This window comes from Triturus cristatus, chromosome 3_2, assembly GCF_964204655.1.
Source record: "Triturus cristatus chromosome 3_2, aTriCri1.1, whole genome shotgun sequence".
NCBI classification, from domain to species: Eukaryota; Metazoa; Chordata; class Amphibia; order Caudata; family Salamandridae; genus Triturus; species Triturus cristatus.
The window spans coordinates 478,770,201-478,794,350 of record NC_140584.1 but is presented as its reverse complement, the minus strand read 5'-3'; the positions used below and the strand labels follow the sequence as shown (position 1 = coordinate 478,794,350).

General features: G+C 43.6%; 1 protein-coding gene across 2 annotated transcripts in view; it reads left to right on the top strand.

Moving 5' to 3' along the window:
- Nucleotides 1-24,150, top strand: part of LMO1 (LIM domain only 1) — a 506,754-nt gene that overhangs the window by 50,561 nt on the left and 432,043 nt on the right. The window lies entirely within an intron of this gene.

Below are 24,150 nucleotides of genomic sequence, written 5' to 3'. Positions count from 1 at the left end.
TGAAAATAAAAAAGGATTAATGGTGAACCTAATAAGTAACTAATATATCTAATGTACACATATAATTTTTCACATTATCTTTCCCTCGTTCACTATTGGATGCAGGAAAACTGGCAATGCTTCAACAGAAATAAAACTGAGATAAAACTGAGATCCTCATAATTGTCAGTGAACACAAACCGCGTAGTTGTCTCTTGTGGCAGGTTGATAAGCTCCTTTATACAAACTGTGCCTGCTTTCTGTCACTTATGCTTTCTAAGAAACATAATTCCTCTCCTACGCAATCCTCAAACATTTGCAGCAATCCTTAATTTTTTGGTCTCAATCCTTGACTACTGTTACAGCTTGTACAGCAATCTGCCTGAACAATCTGCTGGCAAACTTCAAAGTTTCAAAACCTCTGCCAGATTCAAAGAGCTCTACAAGGCAGATCACCTAACCAGTTGTCCCAGTTATCCATCCCCTACTTTCCATCCAGAAGCGTCAGAGCCATGAGCCGAAATTTGGTGTCGATCCATTGATTCCAACATAAAATGTTTGGAGTAAGGTCCCTTCTCACACCCTGGGATCATTCTTATTAAAACTCACTCCAACCACATCTAAAACTGGAAAATGACGTTCTGAGATTCCACACGCTTTAAAAACCTTCCCATGTTGACTAACTGCCTGCCTCTTTGTACACACAGCACATCTCCAAATGGCCCTTAAGCCGGTTTACCTTCTTGTGTAATGTTGTGCAGGTCCAGCAAAGAATTGCTTGGTTGAATCCACATTCGAATAGAAATAAGGGACCACAACCTTACATTGCATCGATGAAAAATTTGCACAAGTCCTGTGCGCATGACAGAAGGAGTCCTACATCTACGACTCGTTCTTTGATATAGAGTACCCTAGGAGCGCTATGTTCCGGCACAATACCTACTGTGTTTCCGCCCCACTTCAGTAATACGGACCCAGGGGTGCAGTGGATACCTTATTGTGACAGCAAACACAGTAGCAGCTCGGGTGGACCTTAGAGTTTTTTCATTAAAAAGAGAAAATTATAAAGCAAGGAAGGACTCAGAATCTGATGAAGCCTTGCAGGGATTTGGGCAAAGCTTGACAACTTTGCTGCTCTATAGATTGTGCCTGTTCTGTTCATTTAAAGTCACTTCTGATAACAGAAAGTCAAGTTCAAGAAAAGCTTGGAGCTCTATAGAGAAATCTTTATTGCTGTGTATCCCATAATACTGCAAATTCTAGCCCGTTAGAGTGACTGGGGCAAAGCGCCCGGGTAAGGAGGCGGGATCAAGTGAGCTATTGGTCCCGGGTTAAGAATAGCTGGAATTCTGAGCACTAATGACTCAATGAAGTTTCATCGTGTTTCCAGAGCCCTATTAGGACCTTCCTCTTTAACCCTAATCCTAGTGAACACGCAACAGCAGATGTCTCACTTCTCTGATTATATCCTGACATATCTTGATTGAATTAGTGATAGGTTAAAAAAGGAAGTCAGGCCGAGGTCTGATTTGAAGTTCTGCAGACTTTACCAAGAAGCTAGTGAAACAAAACTCCTTAAATTCATTATAGTGTTGTGTGTGCAATTCTCTTGCTCTTCACCCATGTAAATATGTTTACTTAAAACTGAATGGAAAGTTGGAAAAACTACAAAACTATGTTTGACCGCCTCTTTCCACTAGGTCCAGAACGCACACGGTCAGACTGGATAAGATAGCCTTACCAAGTTATCCCCGGTTCATAATAGCTAGGAAAATGGTTCGGATAGTGGAGAATCTTATGCTGACGTTTGTGTGTGAGCTTTAGGTCACAGTTTCAGTTTCTGGTAGGCTAATTTAGCCGTTCATCCTTCCGAGACAATCATACAAAGTCAGCCTTACCCCTGCCTCAAAAGAGACAGTCCTGTCTGCTTTGTCCTGTCGTTTCTTAAGATGAACACCCCTCCTTGCCACCCCTTCCCCCCACCCCCGGGTGCTTTTCATTTCGATCGAGCCTGGTCTGTAAGGTGCAGCGAGAGCTCAAGCCAGTGTAGTGCGACAAACATGCAAACGCGTTGAAGGAAATGTCGAAATTAATTTGAATTAATGAAAATTACTCTGAGTCCATTCAGTCATTTCAGCTCGTTTTTGCAGTTTCAGATAGGCAACAATTATATGCAAAACTTTTTTTTTCCTGACCCTAAATAGACATTCCTGCCACAAATCCCAAACTAGTTGAACAGAAACACAGCCGTGGCAGTTCTAATTGGAACTCATCTGTGAGGTGAACCTTGAGATCTATTGCACAGTTAATTTGGGGCCCACAACTCGTTCAATGCGCATAAATAGCTCAAAGCAATTGACTGAAGTGCTTGATTGTATTTGAAGCACTGCATTCCATCGTTTTTTATTTTATCTCTCCCATTACAGACAACAACCAACCCTATCTTATTTATTTTACTGCGCAGCAGGAGCAGTTCAACAAGAAATGCTATACATATCCACAAAATAGCTGTACAAAGGCTGCTAACATCTTGGGTGAGTGACAGCAGATGTGGCAGGTATGACGGGTGATAAGTGATATCTATATTAATAAAAACATGCATTTATCATTCATGCATATTTAAAAGGCACATGGTCTGCAGCAGGGGAAACAGAAGCATGCTTCAGGAGGGTTAGAATAGGATTAGTTATTGTTGCTTTGTGGGAGGAGGAGGTACATTCTGGTAAGGTCTTGGCTGCTGAAAGAGATGAGACTGAAGCGAGAACCAGTGGGAGTGGCAGTAAATTGCAATCAATTGCCATACATCGCTTTAATATATTTTTAGAAAAGGACATATTGTACAGGACAAACAATATCTTACAATTGAATAATTCCTCCCTTATTCAACAGCTTTTTAGACATATGAACACATATATATAGATGCAAACACAAATTGTATAATCCAATCTCTGTATACATATTCCCATTATACACATTATATGTCATGTCTTGTCTCTCAACGTTCTATTCTAGGTCTTCATTGGTGCATTCTTCATTTCAAAATCTGATCCATCGGGAGGTAGTCAACAAGAAAGCAAAGCTGAATAATAAAAGTAATCTGTCTGAAGGACTTCTGCCTTGCTGAAATCAGTCTGAAACTCTTTTCAGTCCATTGACTCCTCCAATTGATAAGGTTGACGCATTTCAGCCAGGACAATTTGTGGCCTCCTTAAGGCCAGAGAAAGAAAAGTAATCTTGTGTTGGGCGTCCTATCAAAAAACTCTAAGCAGACCCTCAACTTTTGGGCCCGCCATCCACGGGGCATGAGACGGGCCCAGGGGGCATGCATTTTTTAAATGATTAGGGCCTGCTGCCCGTGGGACATGTGGTGGACTCAGGGGGCCTTTTTTCTTTTTTTTTTAAATGTATCAGGCCCGCAACCCAAAGGATACGCAACGGGCGCAGGGGGCATTTTTTATAATGACTAGGGCCCACAAAGCATGCAGCGGGCCAAAGGGACATTTATTTTTATCAAGTTCCCCAAACCTTGATAGAAAATTCATGTTTAGTTCTGAAATAATAGCAAAATAGAGTGCTGCACAAATGCTGCAAAATGCCCGTAACTGTGCCACAAAAAATGCTAATCCATACTGCAATATCCTGGGTGGTTTGTCTAAGCCAGCGTTTTTCAACCACTGTTCCGCGGCACACTAGTGAGCCGCGAGATGTTGCCTGGTGTGCCGTGGGAAAACGTGGGAAAAATGGAAACATTCCCAAAATTTTTAAAAAAAATAAATTTTCCCCCACTAGGGTGGCCGGGCGGTGGCCACCGGACTGTATCCTGGGTATGGGGGGGTGGGGTCCTCGGATGTCCGGGCTGTGATTGGTCCAGACTCCAGCCTGGACCTATCACAGAGCAGTATCTTCCGACTTCCTTCCCGCCCGAGCGCAGTGTGCGCAGCAGCGGAGAGAAGAAGACGTCACGTCACCAGGAGGACCGGAGCAGGAGGACTGACGGACGGAGACCAGGACTGAGAGACCGCATCCGGATACAGACCAGGCCGCAGGTATTTAATGTTTAATTTCCTCCAGAGTATTCTTATGCTTCTAACCATTGAGGGGTCCATTTCCGCTCTAAGGCCAATCACTACCTACTACTATGAGATATGGGAGACTCAGGGGCCACCCTTCACATTTTGCACCCCCCCTTCATAATTTAAGGCTTAAGGCAGCCACTACCTTCAAGGGGGGGGAGGGGGGGCTTCTGCATCAGGACAATGTATGTCTGTGACATATGAGCTTCTCAGGGCCCCCACAACACATTCTTGTTTAGAGCGGCCCCTTCATTTTGCGTTATGCCATTGAATACAACGTCACATGGGTGTGTGCATCACTGTGACTCAGAAACTACAATATGCACTGTCCTCAAAGTCAGTATTGCTGTCACGTTTTTGCATCTATTTTTCGGTATGCGTGTTGGTGTGTAGGCCTCCGTCACCTTTTCCCCGTCTCCCTCGTTTTTCTCAGCTCCAGAACATTTTCTCAGGTTTTTCGCTCCCTTGTTCATCCCCCCTCCCTAAAAGCTTTCTTCCCAGCAGTTCCCGCACGCTGGCACTTTCCTTTTCACACATTCGGGCCCTGCGAGCAGCACTCCAGAGTAGATAGACAGCGTGGGGACTGCGCCTCTTGGCGGGAGGCACTGAGTGCCGCGTCCCAGGGTGCTTCAGTGTTTTCACTGACTGAGGCCGCCGGGGACCCAACACATCTGTTCCGAAGCTCTCCTATCCGTGCGCAGCCTCTGCCACCTGTTCCGGCACTCCAAAACAAATTGGTGTTTTTATTAACGCTGTCATTAGTACACACGCGCTCAGAAACAAGGCATACCTTTTGTGCGGTGTTAAGGACTGGTTGATTCGTGGATTTATTTATATAGCAAAAAAATGGTGGAAGGAAAGCTTGAATTAATGTCATTCACTGCTAATTATGCTGGGCCACATTCCATTCCGTCGGTTTATGACTTTCTAGTAAAGGAACACTCATATGGAAATCATTCCCTAAAAGGGATGGTCCCAAGTGAAATGCATGTACACTTTGAACGGGGGCATAAACATCCCTCACCTGTTTTGGTGCCAAGACTCATTTGCATACGCTGGGCCCTTACCTGTAACGCCCAGGCCAGCTAAAAAACGACAACATTGCTTGAGACCCCGATTAAGTGCCAGTGCTTGAGATTAATCTGAATAATCCTATCTATCGCTTTTTGTGCTGTTCGATGCATCTAACTTCATCATCAATCAAGGCTGGACCTGAAGGTGAGAACAGCCCTGGCAAAGGTTTCAATCCAGCCCCATGGCATATGTCACCGGGCAGCCACGTACAGTATGGAGGGCTGTTCTTTTCAACAAGGGGTTTAGCTAGCAGGCTACCTACCAGGGTGGATTGGCTGAGCCGATTGTTATAATAACTTATTACCACTAAGTGGAAACTTAGGTTAAAGCTGAAGTATGAGGGGTTCAGCGCATGTCCTTGAGTGAGTTCCAGATGTGCTTCTGTGATGTGGTCCATGGTTTTCACTCCTGTGGAATGGATTTTGGTGTGATCATAAGCTTGCATGTATCAAGGTCCAGGAAAGCTATTGCGCACCTAGGGAGTCTGTGGGTAGAGGGCTGTTTTGAGTGATGCTTGAGGCAAGATGTATTTACAAAAGTGTCTGTTTAATAAAAATTTACATGGTCACCCAATATCTGTTGCAGAAATTAACTATCTTTGGAGAATTCCGCATGGGTTGTAGCAGCACTAACCTTTGTCTCCAGACTAGAGAGACGAGCAAGCGTTATACTAGTACTGTGTGGTTCATATCAGTCTTTATTATACAATGAGTACTAATAATGAATTGGGCAGACGTAACGTTTGTAGGTAAAGCACGTGCTAACCTTAAAATTGGCATCAAGGGCTCTCGGAGTCTGAGAAACCATCCAGTCACAATTTGCTCCTTATAGATACAAATCTTAAATTTCTTTTATAGCTAACTTGCAGGTGCAGCGTCCTTGTGTATGCCTAGTACTGAGTGACAGTGAGATACTGCAGTGATGGACACGTTTTTGAAAAGGAAACAACTGGACTCTGAACAAAATTTGGAGCCGGATGAGAGCCCAAGTATGAGTGGGGATCAAAAGAAAGCAAAGATGGTTAGCTCAAGCAAATTCTCTGGCACAAGGCAATATAGCGAAAGCTATATTTCATTTGGATTTACTGTCACCGGAGATGCAAACAAACCAACTCCACTGTGCGTGGTGTGTGGTGAAAAGCTAGCTAACAGTGCTATGGTCCCAAGCAAACTTAAACGCCATCTCCAAACGAAACACCCTTCGCTTCAAAACAAGAAAGCGGACTATTTTGTTTGCCTGCGCGAAAACACGGAGAAACAGGCAACTTTCATGAGAAAAACCACAAAGGTAAATGAAAGAGCTCTTAAAGCTAGCTATCAAGTTGCTGAACTTATAGCCAAGTCAAAAAAGTTGCACACTGTGGCAGAGACATTAATACTTCCTGCCTGCAAAGCTATTGTAGAGGAGATGCTCGGACCTGAAGCAGCTAAGGAAATAGCCAAAGTCCCTCTCTCAGACAACACAATTTCCAGACGTATTAATGACATGTCTGCAGACATTGAAAGTGTGGTTTTGGAAAAGATCCGTATCAGTGAGAAATTTGCATTGCAACTTGACGAGTCTACTGATATCAGTGGACATGCTCAACTCTTGGCCAATGTGCGTTTTGTTGATGGTGATGCAATTAGAGAAAACTTCTTTTTTTGCAAGGCATTGCCAGAAAAAACAACAGGAGAAGAAATTTTTCGGGTCACATCAGAATACCTTGAACAAGGAGGACTTAATTGGGAAAACTGCACAAGTGTCTGCACCGATGGAGCTGCAGCCATGGTCGGGCGCACCAAAGGCTTTGTAAGCAGAGTGAAGGAAAGAAATCCAGATGTGATTGTTACGCATTGTTTTTTACACCGTGAGGCCCTCGTAGCCAAGACTTTACCAGCAGACCTAGTTCATGTGTTGGATGATTTTGTGCGCGTGGTAAACTTTGTAAAGTCACGACCCCTGAAAAGTCGCATATTTGCAGCTTTGTGTGAGGAGATGGGAGCGAAGCATAAAACCTTGCTGTTTCATACGGACGTCCGGTGGTTGTCGCGTGGCAAGGTCTTGGTTCGTGTGTATGAGCTGCGGGAGGAACTTAAAGTGTTTCTGACAAATGAGAGGCCAGATTACGCAAAGCTGCTTGCAAGTGATGAGTGGTGTGCAAGGCTGGCATACCTGGCAGATATATTTCATCATCTGAATGAACTGAACACACGAATGCAAGGCCGAAATGAAAACCTGCTTACAAGTACAGATAAAATAAATGGATTCCGTTCAAAGGTGCAACTCTGGCATCAACACGTGGAAAGTGGCAATCTTGAAATGTTCACACTCACCAAGCAATGGCAAGGCGTTCACACTGCTGCACTGTGTGAGATAATAGTTAAACATTTAAAAACTCTCGAGGAGAGGTTGTCATTTTATTTCTCTTCAGTCTCCACTGAATGCCTTGACTGGGTTAGGGACCCTTATAGCTCAGCATCAGTTGGTGGAAAGGACATGACTTTACAGGAGCAGGAGGAACTAACTGAACTGAGGCAAAATCGTGGTTTCAAGCTAAGATTTGCTGATCTACCTTTGGATAGTTTTTGGTTGGATACTGCCAAGGAGTTCCCCCTTCTGGCAAACAAAGCTATTTTGACATTGCTCCCATTTTCCACTACATATCTGTGTGAGATGAGCTTTTCAAGCATGATTGCTATAAAAACTAAATACAGAGAGAGACTGAGAGCTGTTGACGAAGAGCTACGTGTGTGTCTTTCTTCGATTCCAGCCAGAATATCAGCTTTGTGTTCAGCCAAACAGGCCCAGGTTGCGCACTGATCAATAAGACCAGTGTTTTATAATTTTTCATATTTCTGTTTACTTACTATTTCATAATAAAGTAATTATGAAATACTTTCTTTGTGTTTATTTGATTCCTATTCAAGAGAATTACTTTATATATAGTCAATATATAGGCACAGAGTTACATTTTTTAACATTTTCTAATGGTGGTGTGCCTCGTGATTTTTTTCATGAAACAAGTGTGCCTTTGCCCAAAAAAGGTTGAAAAACACTGGTCTAAGCAACATCTACATGTATACAGCTGCATGCCATGTTGATTGGAACAGAGTAAATCTCCTGCACAGTGTAAGTCTGGGGATCTTTGCGGTGCACAATGGGGCTCCCCGTAGCAGCCATGTGCTCCAAAAATATTCTCCCAGTGCCTGAGACATCAGTGGTGCATCATTAGTGAAAGGCAGACCAGCTGGATAAAACAGCTGGACCACTTGTCAGTTTGCAGGTAGCAACCCGACGTGCATTACAAAGGGGGGCAGATATTGACCTGCAGGTAAGGCCAGTGAGTCCCTGGGACTTCCTCTTTCCCCTTTCAGGGGTAACCCTCGGACAGGTGCATGGACTGAGCATTACCTCCTTGTGGAGCACAGTTAGTGTGCCTCCTAACAGCTCCTTTGCCTCAGCACCTGAGTCTGTAATATGGTGCTGGCAGAGTCAAAGTGTTTCATCATTTGCCAGTGCCCCATGCAAATCAGGGAGTGCATCCTTGAGATCTTTGTGGCACACGTGTAGTGCCGGTATGATCAGTATACGAGATCAGGCCTTACAGGTATTATCGGCCCTTCTGTAATACCAAAGATCCACAGAAAGTGTGTGCATACGCCCATTGCACCCCGTGACACTTTGTGTAACATGGCCCATGATGACTTTTGGCCTCATTGGCCTATCCAGCGAGGTGTGACATGAGTCTTACAACACGCTGTGGTTATAACCCGTATCTGGGAGTATCTATGCTAGTTAGGGTGACTCCGTTTGACAGCACAACTGGAAACGCTCAATGCAAACAATTGAGGCTTAGTAAGTTGAGTATTATTAACATCTGTTATTTACAGCAAAACAGAACAGCAGAAACATGCTTTCAGTTCTAAGCAGCAAACACGTTATTATTCTGTATACTGCTCTTTTCTGGAGTGCCAGGCTAAAAAGCATTTATCTTATAACATTTCATATTTTAAAAAAACGTCACACATTTATGATCTCATCGCCCTCCTAATTTGAACTATTTTTTTCAATTGTATATTTTTTGACATTATAACATATGTATTTGCATAATATTTCTTATCAGGTATTGGCTTGCTGTCATAAAAGATGAATGCACAGTGATGCAAAAAGTTCAAAATGTACTACAGCTGCAAGTAATTCTCTGCAAGAGAAGGCGATTCTTAAATCCTGGAGGAAAATGGCTGTGTGTAAAATGATATATTGAATATCAAGTGTGTTCAAGGACTGCTCGGATTAAGTATTCAAAATGAAGGGAAAGAGGTTCTATGAGATGAGGCCGAGGAATCTAATTAAACCGAGGTATTGAGAATAGAAATCTCCAGTGAAGTATCAGGTATTTAAAGTCTACTGTAGGCGCAGTCCAAAAAGTGGGTATGGTTATCACTAAATTGTCACCATAAAGTCATGTTTTTTAATATTAACATGAAAGAAATGGAAATGATACACGTACCCCCTGAAGGGGGAAGAAGATATTAGCTCATATTAGCTCCCAGCAACTGTTTCTCTGCACCTGTCTCCCAGCACCATGGAGACGCAGGAGACGCTAATCTCCCAAATCACTTTTCTAATTTTAAAGATGTTTAAAAATTATGTGTACCTTTTAGCATGCAAAGCGCACTAATTTCTGATGAGAGCCTTCCCATAATCCACAGTGACAATAATGATTGTGAATAATTGAAGCAAACAGGGCGGCATTCGTATTATATGCAGGGCCTGTATTATGTACTGTAACATCTGGTGCAGTGTACTGTAAACAAGCTAAAATATGAAATGCGATAGTCATTAGCAGAGTATATTTGGGCAAAGCCGCTGAAGTAAATGGAAAACACATTAGGAAATTAGCGCTCGTTCCAGGCTCTCTAGCCAAGAAACCGAGTTGTTAATAAAACAAAACACAAAAAGGAGCCAGGGCACGCTGGGGTAAGTGTGGGATCTGTTAAGACATGGAAAAGGTGCGAGAATGTGCAGAAAAACAATCATAAATTGATCAATAATTGAAGGGTTGTTCCAAGACATTTGCATTTCAAATTATTTCTGCTTGAAGTTGAATATGAGCGACCTGATTTCTTCTGGGAGGAAAACAATGGATTTGATCGAAAACGTATTTTAAAATTGCACTTAAGCTTTGTGCAAGTGCCTCTTGAAACCGTGTAAAACATGACAAAAACAACTTTAAACAAATCGGGAGAAACTTCTCTCCAATCTATTTGCCTCACAATCAGAGGTCCTCTGAACAGAAAAGCTTGTCTGCATAGTCACCTGACTCTACCCCACAATCAGTGGTCAATTCTGAAAAGCACATCACCTCCTTGGTCTCAAAAGAAAGATTGAGACAACCTTTGAGTATTTTTGCACATTATCAATGTGCCCTTTCATGTTCATCCTGCGCCAGTGAGTTAGTGAATGTATAGCAGTGGCTTAAAACCTCTTTTACTGTGCCCTAAAACGTGTTTTACAGATATTCAATCTTTAAAAATTGCAAAACAAAATCACAATGCAATAGAAATGCAAATAATGGATAACATGGTATTATGTTGCCAGAATTACTTCTTGGTATCCTGTTCATATGAGCAAGCCACCCCTCCACTAGTTCCCAGATTTGTAACATGCTGTGATTGATGGGAAAATCACGTAATCTCCCTGTGCCTAACAAAAATGAATGTGTCCTCATGTAACGCAACTGGTGCTCATGTAAAGTGCTCTGATACCTGATTTCCAGTCAAGTTCGCGCTATATAAAACTTAGAGAAAGAAAAAGAAAGAAAAGAAAGTTTTTTAACTAGAACCCCTCGGTGACTGCTGTATAGGACCACAATAAATGATCACTTTTAATTGCATTAGAAAAACATGCATGGGGTCCAGACCAATTTTCCAAGGATGTCTTAGAGGGGCAGAGGCATTTGGGTGCTAATGAGGAGCTGTGGGTATGCTGTGGTGCTTGATGTGGGGCAGGGGTATTGACCGCTGGCAGCAGGGTGGGCCACTGAGGCGCTATTAAAGGGATGGGAATACTTAGCAGAGGTAGTGAGGTGGAGTCAGATTGATCTGCTGGAGATAGATATAAGACATTTTTGTGGTGAAGAAGAAGTGGGGTCTTTTTGTTGTTGTTGAAATCAGGATGCAGAAAGAAATCAGTGATTTGTTGTTGTAGGGGTGGTGGCTACTGTAGATAGTGAAGGGTTTTCTGGACATCAGGTTTTGGGATGAAGTAGAAAGGATGGCGGGATCTCAAATATGGTTCTGGTGCTGAATGCCTACTCAGGGGACATCCAACTGATGCTCATAATTTGTTTGGAAGGTTTCTGCTCACTTTTGAGCCTCTACATAAATGAGTACAATGTGTGAAACATGTGCATGTAAAATAGGAAGGGTACGCTGCTCCCCAAGTGGGTGGACAACTAGTGGGGAGGCCCAGGAGGGGGATCCTCCTTGTCGGAACTAGAGTCCTCACACACCCAGCAAACTAGGTGTCATGCTTCAGCATATGGACTCGTTCCTCGTCCGGTCGGCGGTGCAATACCCGACGGGCACCCATAAAGGGGCTCTTTAGTGGAGATTGGGTTTTTTTTGTGCATCTTTTATATAGCGCAAACTTGACCCGAAGGTATTGGAGCGCTGTACATGAGCACCGTATTTACATTACATATTCAGGCACGGGGAGATTAAGTGATTTGCCCAGAGTCACAGGATGTGGACGCGACCCCGAGGCTCGAACCCTGGTTTCCAGCATCAAAGTCGGCAGTCTAGCCGACGGACCACATCCCCTCCCCACATCTTATGTTTCTGCCGTATAGTGTCGTGGGTGTAAGGGCCCTAGGTGGAGGTGTAGATGTGACGTGAGTGAGTGATATTAAAAATGGTTGGATAATCCAAAAAAAGAATTTAATGGGATGGTTATCCACCTTATTAAAAACTACAAAAGAGTGGCTGCTCGCTGGCTCAATGGTCCAGTGGAGCAATGCTCAGCTCTTAGAAGGTGGTCGACATGTTTCACACAATGTGTTAAAAAAGAATACTCTGCATTTCATCAGGACCTGTATACAACAACTATCTACACATGGTGGTGGATGGGGAGTTCCTACCTACCACTATTCTTTAGTGCGAGCACGTGATCCCGCCAGATCTAGTGGTGATCTAGATAGGGATCACAAAAAACAAGGAAACTAGAAATAGTGGTCTATATGAGAAAGAATAGTCACCCTCACAGCCCCACACAAGTGTCCATCAAGTCAGTGCATTTGTGATACTGTAATGCACTCATTGTTAAAAACACAATTAAAAACGAAGGATGACTGGATGAAAACGAAAATTGAAAAGGATCAAGTACATAGTGGGATGCCTCACCTAACTAGATGATAGCACTTGCTTCATGAGGTTTTCTCCGCTCTTGACACCTCAGTTGATGGTGTCCTGCACAGTAGGGGATAGAATAAAGCGTAGTGACTGTCGTCACCAGAAGACCCACTATGGTGACGTAAGGCTAAGGCAGGTCCCAACCTGGTAATCGGGCGTCTGAGAGATCACCCATACGCTAGCGCAGTAAGCGTGTGTACCTGATGACCATCGTGAGGCAACAAGTGACCAATGGCCAGGGTGGCGGGAGACCCCACAGAGGGTGGAGATGCTGTAGGGGTAGCCCCGCCAAGCCCAGCCACTGCTGCCAGCAACCCAGAGTAGTCTTCAGACCGTGCTGCTGAAAGCGCCCGGAGCCCCGGAAAATGCCGGGCGTGAAAACACCACAAAGGGAGGGACCCATTCAGTCCCACTGCACCGCCAATATAAACATAACATATTGCTGAGCCCGTTCACGCACCTGTCCTGTCCGGACGCGCGCCGGAAATCTACCCCACGCGCCGAGCCGAGAAACCGGAGAGCAAGGATGCCGGTGTAGCGGAGTTTAAATACACGGCTTACTCGTTGCCTGCGCTCAATGAGGGACAGAAGTCGGCATGACGTCACGTCGAGTCATGTGGTGGCTCCGGCGTCCAAAGCGTGTAGTGTACATCTGCTCAAACAAAGTGGCGGCCGTCTTGGAGTGTGTTTTTTGGGTATCAGACGCTAATAATTGCCAGTTATAAGCAGTGTATGAAGAAGTCCGTGTCAATAAAGTACCAGACAGACGGTAAAAAGAAGGGGGAAATTTAATGGGATGGTTATCCACCTTATTAAAAACTACAAATGAGTGGCTGCTCGCTGGCTCAATAGTCCAGTGGAGCAATGCTCATCTCTAAGAAGGTGGTCGACATGTTTCACGCAATGTGTTCAAAAATAATACTCTGCATTTCATCAGGACCTGTATACAACAACTATCTACACATGGTGGTGGGTGGAGGAGTTCCTACCTACCACTATTCTTTAGTGCGAGCACATGGTCCCGCCAGATCTAGTGGTGATCTAGATAGGCAGCGCAGTTGGAAAAAAGCGTTGGACCCAATAAGTAGAATAATTGCATCCAAGGTGGTAAAACTTCGCGTGTACAAAAATAAATATGTCATCAGATAAAATCTTGGTCATACTCATAAGGGGACAAAACCCAGAGCAAGCACCTGATTTCTGGTCAAGTTCGCGCTATATAAAACTTAGAGAAAGAAATGAAAGTTATTTAACCCGTTCGACGCGCTTGACGGAACGGTTCCGTCATGCACGTCGGTTGGGCTGTGCTTATGACGGAACCGTTCCGTCATGGCCCCGCCCGCGCACGGAATCTTCAGCGTGGCGTGGAAATCCGCGCCGCGCTGAAGGGGTTAACTAGAACTCCTCGGTGACTGCTTTATAGGACCACAATAAATGATTACTTTTAATTGCGTTAGAAAAACATGCATGGGGTCCAGACCAATTTTCCAAGGATGTCTTAGAGGGGCAGAGGCATTTGGGTGCTAATGAGGAGCTGTAGGTATGCTGTGGTGCTTGATGCGGTGCGGGGTACTGACCGCTGGCAGCAGGGTGGGCCACTGAGGCGCTATTAGAGGGATGGGAATAGTTAGCAGAGGTAGTGAGGTGGAGTCAGATTGATCTGCTGGAGATAGATACAAGACATTTTTGTGGTCAAGAAGAAGTGGGGTCTTTTTGTTGTTGTTGAAATCAGGATGCAGAAAGAGATCAGTGATTTGTTGTTGTAGGGGTGGTGGCTACTGTAGATAGTGAAGGGTTTACTGGCCATCAGGTTTTGGGATGAAGTAGAAAGGATGGCGGGATCTCATGGTTCTGGTGCACATTGTGTGCTGAATGCCTACTCAGGGGACATCTAACTGATGCTCATAATTTGTTTGGAAGGTTTCTGCTCACTTTTGAGCCTCTACATAAATGAGTACAATGTGTGAAACATGTGCATGACATGCATCTGGACATGAGTGTGTGACATGCAAGATTTATTTGTGGCATGAATTATGCTTAGAATTTTTATTTCAACAGCGGCAAACATCCTGTACAACGCAGTCCATTACCCCGCAATTTTTACTCTGCAAAATCTTTTACAACGCAGGGCTTTACACCGCAAACCATTACAATGCATTCCCCATTACAACTCCCCGGTGGAGTTAGAATTGTAATTTGCGTTGTAATGGATAATGCGTTGTAATGGAATGCGTTGTAAAGCCCTGTGTTGTAAAAGATTTTACGGAGTAACAAATACAGTGTAATGGCACGCGTTGTAAACACGTGCGAAGTAAAGTGACATATTCTTCAATGGCACTAGCACATTTTGACAAGATGTACTCTAGATAGCAAGAGATTTGCAATGAATATGTCTTTAGCAATGTTCTATGGCTACATAGAGAAGGTGATGGCTTTAGCAGTATGATGGATGTTAATCAATAATATGACAATATATACAGATACCAAATATGCGAGGAAGGAAGGAAGCAAGCATTTTTCCCCACCAAACTTGCTCATCCCCTGCCTCAAATTTAATGGTGCAGGCTCAGCTAACTCTGCCCTGGGAAACATCTACCCCAGCAGCTCACCTGCCCCTGGACTGTCAGGTCCGTTAGAAGGCCTGGTCCGCTTAGGTTAGGCCACCAACATACTTTTTTCTTGCTCAGGATCCCCATGCAAGGCAGGGAGATCCTAAAAGTAAAATACAATCAGTGCCATGGCCCCCCACAGACAGGAAGAAAACTCACTGCACATCAGAGTCATTGATTGTTCGGATCTCAGACATAAACCCCAGATTTGGTGAGTTCTTTCTGAGAAACGAAAATAATGCAAGGGGTCTGCATTGACATGGCAGCCTTTCTGGAATGACAGCTCCAATGAAAGTGTTCACACCGTGTCAGTGGAAGCACTTTCACCAAAACAACCTCAAATCTGATCTGTAGGTCCTTCACGAGTTGGAAATAAAGCCCTCTGCCACAAAGGAGGAAGGAAGGCCACTGTCCCATCTTTTAAGGACCCCCAGAGGGTGTAATTTAAGTTAGTTAAGATGCTTTATATAAGAGGAGGTATTTCTTGAGCAGTATTTTGAGCAATGAAAGAAGAGAGATATAATGCAGCGCAGTTAAAAAAAAGCGTTGGACCCAATAAGTAGAATAGTTGCATCTCCATGCTTCATGCTGAGGTTTGGGTGAGGGTACGTGGGAGTTTTGAGTGTAAGCTGAGAGCTCAGACATATCTATTATAGATCCTCCATATGACTTACCTTGCACTTGTTAGACTGTGGTGGGCAAACAAACTGCTGACCCGCACGTGCCCACGTTATCAAGCTGAGGAAGCACATTTGTTTCAAGTAGTTTGGGAATTCCCTAGGATACTGGGAGGAAATATTTTCAACCCTCACCCGCATGTTGGGCAAACTGGTGAATTTTTCCTCCATAGTCAGATTGTTAGGTATAGTCAATGATTTTAGGGGTAGGCGGGGACCCCGGACTCTAGTGGGCACTGGAACAGTGCTAGCCAAGAAGGACCTTGCAAAGCACTGGAACCCCCATTGGCATATTCTCTGCAGAACTGGCAGATCGCCAGGGACAAGGGTGCTAAACTGGAAGAAACAATATATCGGTCCAGTGGGTGCCCAAGGAAGCATGCCATGGTGTGGGGAAAATGTGGGAATATTACAGTCTTTAAGATGTTCAGATGTGGGTCTTTACTGGTACTTAATGTTTTCTGTTGTGGAAATGTCATGTGTTTGCTTAACCCCTTCCCCGTTCATGACGGAACCACTCCGTCATGAGCCACGGTTGCGCTGTGCTCATGACGGAGTGGTTCCGTCATGCTGCGGCCGTTGGCCGCCGCTCCGCCCACGCGGCGCTAATTCCCCACCTGTGCGGGCGATTAGCGCAGTGGGCGGAGACGTGACGTCTCAACCGTGGCTCGTGACGGAGCGGTTCCGTCACGAGCACAGCGCCAACGCGCTGCCCCCAGACCCCCCCCTAGCGCCGCGGCGGAATTCATGCCGCGGCGAAGGGGTTAAAAACCAATAAAATCTGTTAATCAAAAAGAAAATATTTGTAAGGCAGATGCAGTTTCAGGATATGCCACTAATGGTTTTGAAGAGAAGAGTGAATAGCTTGAAATAGCTCCATTTTTAGCTGCCAGTTAACCAGCTTGGTTACAATACTGAAAGACTGGAGTGTGCATGGAAAAGCTGTAAAACGCCTTTATAATTTAAACTCTTGTAGATTGCTGTAAAATAATGTGGGCGAGACCTACAAGTATACCATTACAGTATTTGCGTTTATTTGGAACTAATGTTGAGATCAGTGTCTTGGCCTTGTGAAATGAAATACTTGCTTGATATTTCCATATGTTCTGTAGTTTAAACTGAGTTTGTCCACCTGTGTTAGTTACATATGTCTCTGGGATCACTGAGGGCTTGAAGTGTACCCCAGAATTTCTAGCTGAAGATGTTGTTGTAATAATATCTGGGAGAAAATGGATGGGCTTATGCAGGGTTCTCCAAGGTTAGTCCTGGAGGATAAATATAGTGATCCTAAAAATCTGGCATGGATTGGGCCCTCCAGGACCGACTTTGGAGAACCGTGGGTAAGTGGGAGGCGGTGTGCATAGATGCAGCAGGAAAAAAGATTATTTCAATTTTGAAAAGAGATAGACAACATGAGCAGACTGTTTTCTAATATTTGCTGTGAAGCAATTTGTAATCCATATTTGGAGATGAGACGTGAAGGACGAAAGACCTATTTGTAAATCGTCTCCATAGATGTGATAGAAAAACCTGAAAGAGGTGATGGAAATGCCAGGAGAGGATGTGTTGTGGGAAGGGTGGGGAGAAGAACAGGCCAGGGACTATGCACTGTGGGATGCCTACCAGTAGTAGAGGCATTGGGGGTGGAGAGTGAGGAGTACCAGGAGTCTGAGAAAGAAAGATCGGATAGAAAGGATGAAAACAGTTGAGTGCATAATCAGTGTTCTCCTGCTGGGCAATGATGAATACTAGAGAGAAGTGATCGAATGCCAAAGGGAAGTCAAGAGGTGCAAGGATAGAAGACCGGTGGCTGCAGTGAGTGAAGGAAGATGGACACGTCAGGAAGGGGGATCCAGCTGGGTTTAACACACATCCGCCTGACTGAAAGAGGCCAAATATGTTGAGAGGTTCGAGTAAAGAGGCGAGACCGGTATAACCTAATCATTCCAGATGTTTTACAAGAACGAGATAGTTGGCAGGGGCCGAAGTTGCAGTAGTGGAGTTTTATCAAAGATGTAAGTGAAAAGAGAGTGCCACTGGTTTGATGATTTGGGGACAAAAAGGGTCAGATGTGGCACACAAGGAGTTGACAGATTGCTGAATGGGAAATGTCTTCATGGGGAGACGGGAGAGAAAACAGAGAGTGTGGCAGAATCTATGGGAGGGGTTGGATAGCTGCAGAAGGATGGGCATTACTTGGTTGTATTTTTACTCGGTTGCTCCTCGTGTCTGAGATTTCTGGAGAAAAAAAGTTTGAGCGAATTATTTTCACCAGAGAGAGAGGAATGATTAAAGGGGCAATGCACGGAGGATAGGAGAGCTTCCATAGTTTGATGTGAAAAGCATTTTGTTTACGAGGGCCACCGTCTTTAATCCTTTTAGTTTGGGTCAAGGGTTCTGCGGCTATCTCCTACTTATCCCTTGCGTACCAGATTTCTGTTCCAAGACACTTTTTTAAATATTTGCTCTTTTCACCACACTGTCACCATCATTGGCTCTCCTCCTGTTCTGATTTTTGTTTCCCTCAAATGTTTATATCCTATCCCTGCTCCCTCAACATCTCAACTTCATGTGGCCCCCCTCCCACTGTTACCATCTGTCCCCTCCTCCATCGGCCTCTTCCCTCGAGTGAGAACTGACATGGGAGTCAGACTCCCATGACCTCTGCAGACTTTTATTGATCCCTCTGCTTGTGACTTCAATATCAGTGCAGTTCAATTGCTTTAAGATTGTGTTACCATTTCAACATTTCCTCAATTTGACTTTTCTCCCAGTACGATTCTTGGCAGTCCACAGGTCAACACCTGGAAGACCCTAACTTGTAAATTCAAGATTTTAATTACTAATCCCCTCATTTTAAGTCGGGGGTTTGCTTTTGCTCTTGCCATAATGCTTTATTTCTGCATTTAGGACCTCTAGTTATAACCACGTATTCACACAGATGTGAATAAGTGTTGGTTTTGCCTATCCGGTTTAAATACTTAAATTCGAACAGATTCTTAGTATCATTCAATTTTGAGGTGGAATCTAAAAAACAGTGCTTTCCAATTTACCCACATTCACAATGATGCTCGCTTGAAATTCAAAATGGCAAATGAACACCAACTGCAGACTAGTAGCCCTCCCTAAGTACTTTGTGCAACTGGAAATCTGGGGAAAACAAACCACCCTTTTGACATATGGGGCCTGATTTACTATATTTTGACGCACAGCAGCGCAGCAAGCCTTCCTGCTGCCAGGCATCAAATAAAAGGGAAGGAATGCGCTGCATCTACAAGTTACGGCGCATGCCTGTCATTCTCCCCTGTACCAGCGCACAAAGAGCAGCCGTGCGCCAATGCAGATACCCTTGCGCCATTTTCCAAGGGTGCCTACGTTGCGGGGATGATTGTTTTTATGCAAGAAGGGACATCTTCCTGCACAAAAACAAATATTAATGGCATTTTCCTCGTTCTATGCGTACTGCAGAATGCAGCAGGCATAGAAAGAGGAAAAATGAGGAGAAATAAAAGTATTTCTCCTAGTTGCGCCACTCCTACGCCTTTCCCTGGGGAGGCATAGGGTTCTGACGCATTCCCAGCTTTACAAAACATTGTAAATCTGGGAACGTGTCAGGTTCCATGGATGTTGCGTGGGGACACCCACAGCAAATCCCATGGAACGCCCCTTTTACACAGAGTAATGCATGAAAGGGGCCCATATTTGCAAGACCATGAAAAATCACGCAGGGTGACTTTACGTGGTCTTGTAAATATGGCAAGCCCATTGCGCTACCAGTGCGTCAAAAAAAGTGAAGCACTGGCGACGTAATGGGCTTGTAAATGAGGCCCCATGGTATTTCAAAATAAGATTTTGTCATTTCACAACAGGGGACTTGACTCAATTGAATACACCATGCACACATTTCTGAAGTACAAAAAACTGCTCCTACGCTTTAGAAACACATAGGTATTAAAATTATTTGTGGCTATTACAATTTAAATGATGCTCGATGCAATAGTTCAGTGATGGAGGGAAAAAGTAGAAATACTTTGAAACACAGGAGGTGAACTTATTTCTGGTTTTGGTGCTTTAAATGACTCTGAAAAAGTGTGATATTTCTGAAACACTGGTAAACCAACCCCATATCATTTCTGCCTTTGGCTACTAGCAATTTACAAAAGATTATCTTACTTACTATCTGATGCTTGTTGAATGTGCAAAAGAAATCATAGGAAATGGGAAAATGGGAAACAGGAGACAAGAGAGAGATGAGGTTGTGAAGAGGGAAGCCTGAAGCTATTTCGCTTTCTAACATTTAGAATTGTAAATTTAATTTATTATATCAATTGTGGGGTTTCTGAAAAATGGTGCTGTAGCTCAGAAAAGGAAAGTTTGCTTAATAGTTGGCATTCTGATATTGTCATGGATTATTATTGGGTATTTCTTTTTGAATGAGCAGTTTCATTGTTTACAAACTGTATTTTAAGATTATATTTTTAACAGTCATAGAAAAATTAATTCTTAATTTTAAAAAGAAATTTACAAAAACATCTTAAGATAATAATGATGCCCCAAAGGGGAGATACTTGAATCCATAGGTGCCTTTGTACATTAGCACTGAAAACATTGGCACTGAATGATAGTCAGTGCTTTCTATTTCTGTGCACCTGGTCTGAATTAAAGGCATGCAAGCTGCAGGCTTCTAATGACCACCAGCACTTCTGCACTATGAAGTTTGTGAGAAATAGGGTTGTGGGTTGAGTGGGGTATGAGCCCTTCTCAAGCAACAGTCTTTTTCAGGGTGAACCACAGAAGTCTCTAAATGAACTCTGTTAGCCACGCAGAAAAGCAGTAAGGTTTAACTTTGAGGCAATGTGTAAAGTATTTACGCAGCACTTTGAACATCAATAAACTGAAAACACAAGGAAAATCCCACACCAATTTAGAAAAATAAAGTAAAGTGTAATACACTATTTGACACCAAAACAGCAAACATCCAATCATTCGAACTGGAGATATGCAGTTTCAAATATTTAAGGTAAGTATGCCACCTAAAACCCCAAAGTGACACTCATGGTTATCTGGTCGTGAGAGACCATATGAAAGTCAAAGGTTCAGGCCGACCATAATGGAGCATGGGCCAGATATAGTGACCAGGTTAGTCCCACTGAAAAAGTTACCTTCTCAAAGTCCGGTGCAAAGGGTTCAGTTTATGAAGGAGGACACCACGAGGATCAGGAAGAGCGTCACAAATGGTTGTCGCTGTAGCACAAAGCGCAGGCCAGGCATTGTGGACAGTCATCGCGGTAGCGTGAAGATCTTGTCAGGCATCAAGGATGGTCATTACTGGAACTTTGTGTTGACAGTCACCGTGGGCTGTTGGCCGCTGTAGCAAGAAGAGTTTGGTTTCAACTGGCCCATTTGTGGTCGGTGAACATCCCAAAACTTCAGAATGTCTCCTTTTCTTCTAGGAGGAGCTCAACTGATGCCAAACAAGGGTCCAGGACATGGGAGGCACATCTTGTGGGTCAGAAATTCCCTACAGTAGGGGCTAGGAGGGCTCAGGCAGGTCCAGTTGCAGGTCTAGGCAGGTCCAGTGCAGCAGGTCAGCTGGGCAGTTGCAAAGAGGCCTCTGGAGTTTGTTGTGTCCCTGTAGCTCAGAACAGGAGGCCAGCTAACTAGCCATTGGAGTCACTCAGGTAGCTTGGGATGAAGGGAGCAGGTCCAATCTTCCTTCTCAGTCAGCAGGGCAGGCCTCAAGCAGCAGGGTAGTCCTCTAGCAGATGGCCAGTCCTTCTTCTGTAGTGTCCACAGTTCCAGGAGTGTACTGAAGAATGGGTCTCAGTGGCATATTTTTATACCTGGTGCCACTGTTGACGTGAAAAAAGCTTCTGCAGTTTTCCCCCACAGAAGTGTCTGGAATTTCCCACCTCCCTGCCCTGGTCCAAGGATGTCTGGAGTCACAATGGCCTAGTGTGAAGTTCTTTGTATGTGTGCTGAGGCAGTGTCTTTGAAGTGAAAGTGGGATTGTGGACAGCTCCGCCCCCCCATCCTGCTTGGATGCCCCATCCTGCCAAAACCAGTCCCCTGTGAGGCTGTCTGGGAGGAATACACAAGGTCAACTGTTAATACACATAGTCATGTGACCCAGGAACAGGCTGCAGGCACCAAATATTTAGTACAAGAAAATGCCAACTTTCTAAAAGTGCTTTCTCAGAATTGTGACTGAAAATCCAGCTTTAAAAATTTAAGAGGATTTGTAAATTACAATTCCTTAGATGCAAAACATGACATATCTACCTATTCCCAAACAACATTTATCACCTATTGAACGTACTAAGGTAACTCCATGGTATCGTATAGGAGAGATAGGGCTCACAGTAGTGAAACATTAATGTGGGAGTTTTTCACTGCCAGGTCATGTAAAACCTAAAAGTAGATGTCCAACTTTTTAAATACACTGCAACCTGTTCTATTGGGTGCTTAGGGCCTATCTTAGGAGTGACTTATATGTATTAAAACGTTTTAGGCCTGACAAAAGGTTTATTCTGCCAGGTCGAAATGGCAGTTTAAAACTGCACTCACAGGTTGCAATGGCAGACCTGATACATGTTTAAAAGGCTACATAAGTTAGTGACACAATAAGTGACACAGGCTCACCAGTAGCATTTAATTTACAGGCCCTGGTTACATGGACGTCATTTGGAGGTAGTCAGGGGTCACAGCTGTGACCTCTAGCTTGCTCCCTGCTACTCCTGGCACTTCCTTTATGACCACTGGCCTCTGGGGAGGCAAACGTTTGCCCCCTCTGAGAGCAGGGGTCACAAAGGAAGTGTCAGGAGAAGCAGGGAGCAAGCTAGCGAAGTCCTTGCCTGGGTACAGGCAGTACTACTTTAATAGGGACTTATAAGTGCATAGAATGTGCCCATTGAGTGCAAAACAATGTTTCCATGTTTTAAGGAGTGAGCACAAGCACCTCAACACTGGTTAGCAGTGGTAAAGGGCACAGAGTCCTAAAAGCCAATAAAATAGGTTTGAAAATCAGGAGAGTTGAAGGCAAAACCTTTGGGGGTGACCCTGCAGAGAGGGCTAAGTCTAACAATGTTTATCAGAATATAAGTGGAGTATGAAACATTTTGTAGATTTATATTGATATTGAGTGGCATTTTAACAGATTCACTCCCTGTGAACACCTGCAAGTACTTTTATTGTTGGTTTGAAACGTAATTATGGTTTTTCTCATCATGTCGTAAAGCGTTCTGACAACCCTGGTATCTTTCATGTACTATACAAACATTTAAATAATGAACTTAATAAAATGGTTTAAAGACATGGAATAAATAAAGCTTACTGCCTGTGGTCCCTGATGCAGATGGATTCTTCCCTGATGCTAAAAGGGATGATTTTCATGTATTGTTTGTGGCAGAATCCTAGCTGGCAGTAATTCACAAGACCATTTTACTCAACCAGGGCTGTATTTTGCTCAGTAACTATGGTTTTAAGCTTGTTCGGCAATGCATGGCAAGGCTGTGGCCCGCTTGTAATTTTCTACATCTCTAGATCCACTGTAGTCGTCTTTGAAATGCATGCGACAATACCATGTTTATAAACTTAGGTAGTTTTCCTTCATTGAGCAATGAGTAGATCAGTTGTAGGCTGATGGGAAAGGCTGAGTTTGGAGCTTCTGTCATAATTCTCTTAATTTAAATATTTTCAGTTTCAGTTTCAGTTTAACTTTATTCGGATTCAGTAAAGATCCATAAAAGTACAACATCATTGTAAACATATGACATACATTCTTCACTCGAGAAAAATAAAACATAAAGAATAAAAATAAATGTCGTGAAGCAAATACATAGCGAAAAAGAAAAAAGGCGATTTTTTAAAAGGGAGAAATGGGTTTAACCAGTAATATGTACGTTGTCCATCAATCAGGCTGTGCAAAGACGCAAGATGTAAACTTTTAGACTCTGTGCAAATAAGCAAATTGTAAACATCCAACGATAGAATCAGAATTTTGTCATTGTAGACCCTGTATACTATAGTCTTATTGAATAAAAATAGGCGATAATGTATCTAAAATAAGCTGTAGAGAAAACCTCATCATTACTGTGCAAAATGGCAAGCATGTAGACATAGTTATAGTACAGATGGATAATTACAATGACTTGTTTAAACAAAATAAATATATTTTGGTTAGCCATAGTCGGCGCCTTTTAATAGTTAATAACATTTATCATCAGGAAAGCATAGAAGCTCTAGATTTTATGGCTGCTGATAAAAAGGAGCTAACACGAAAAATCATATCATCACTGCCCAATTGTAGTATTTCTTCATATGCAGAGATAAAATTAGTCGTCCC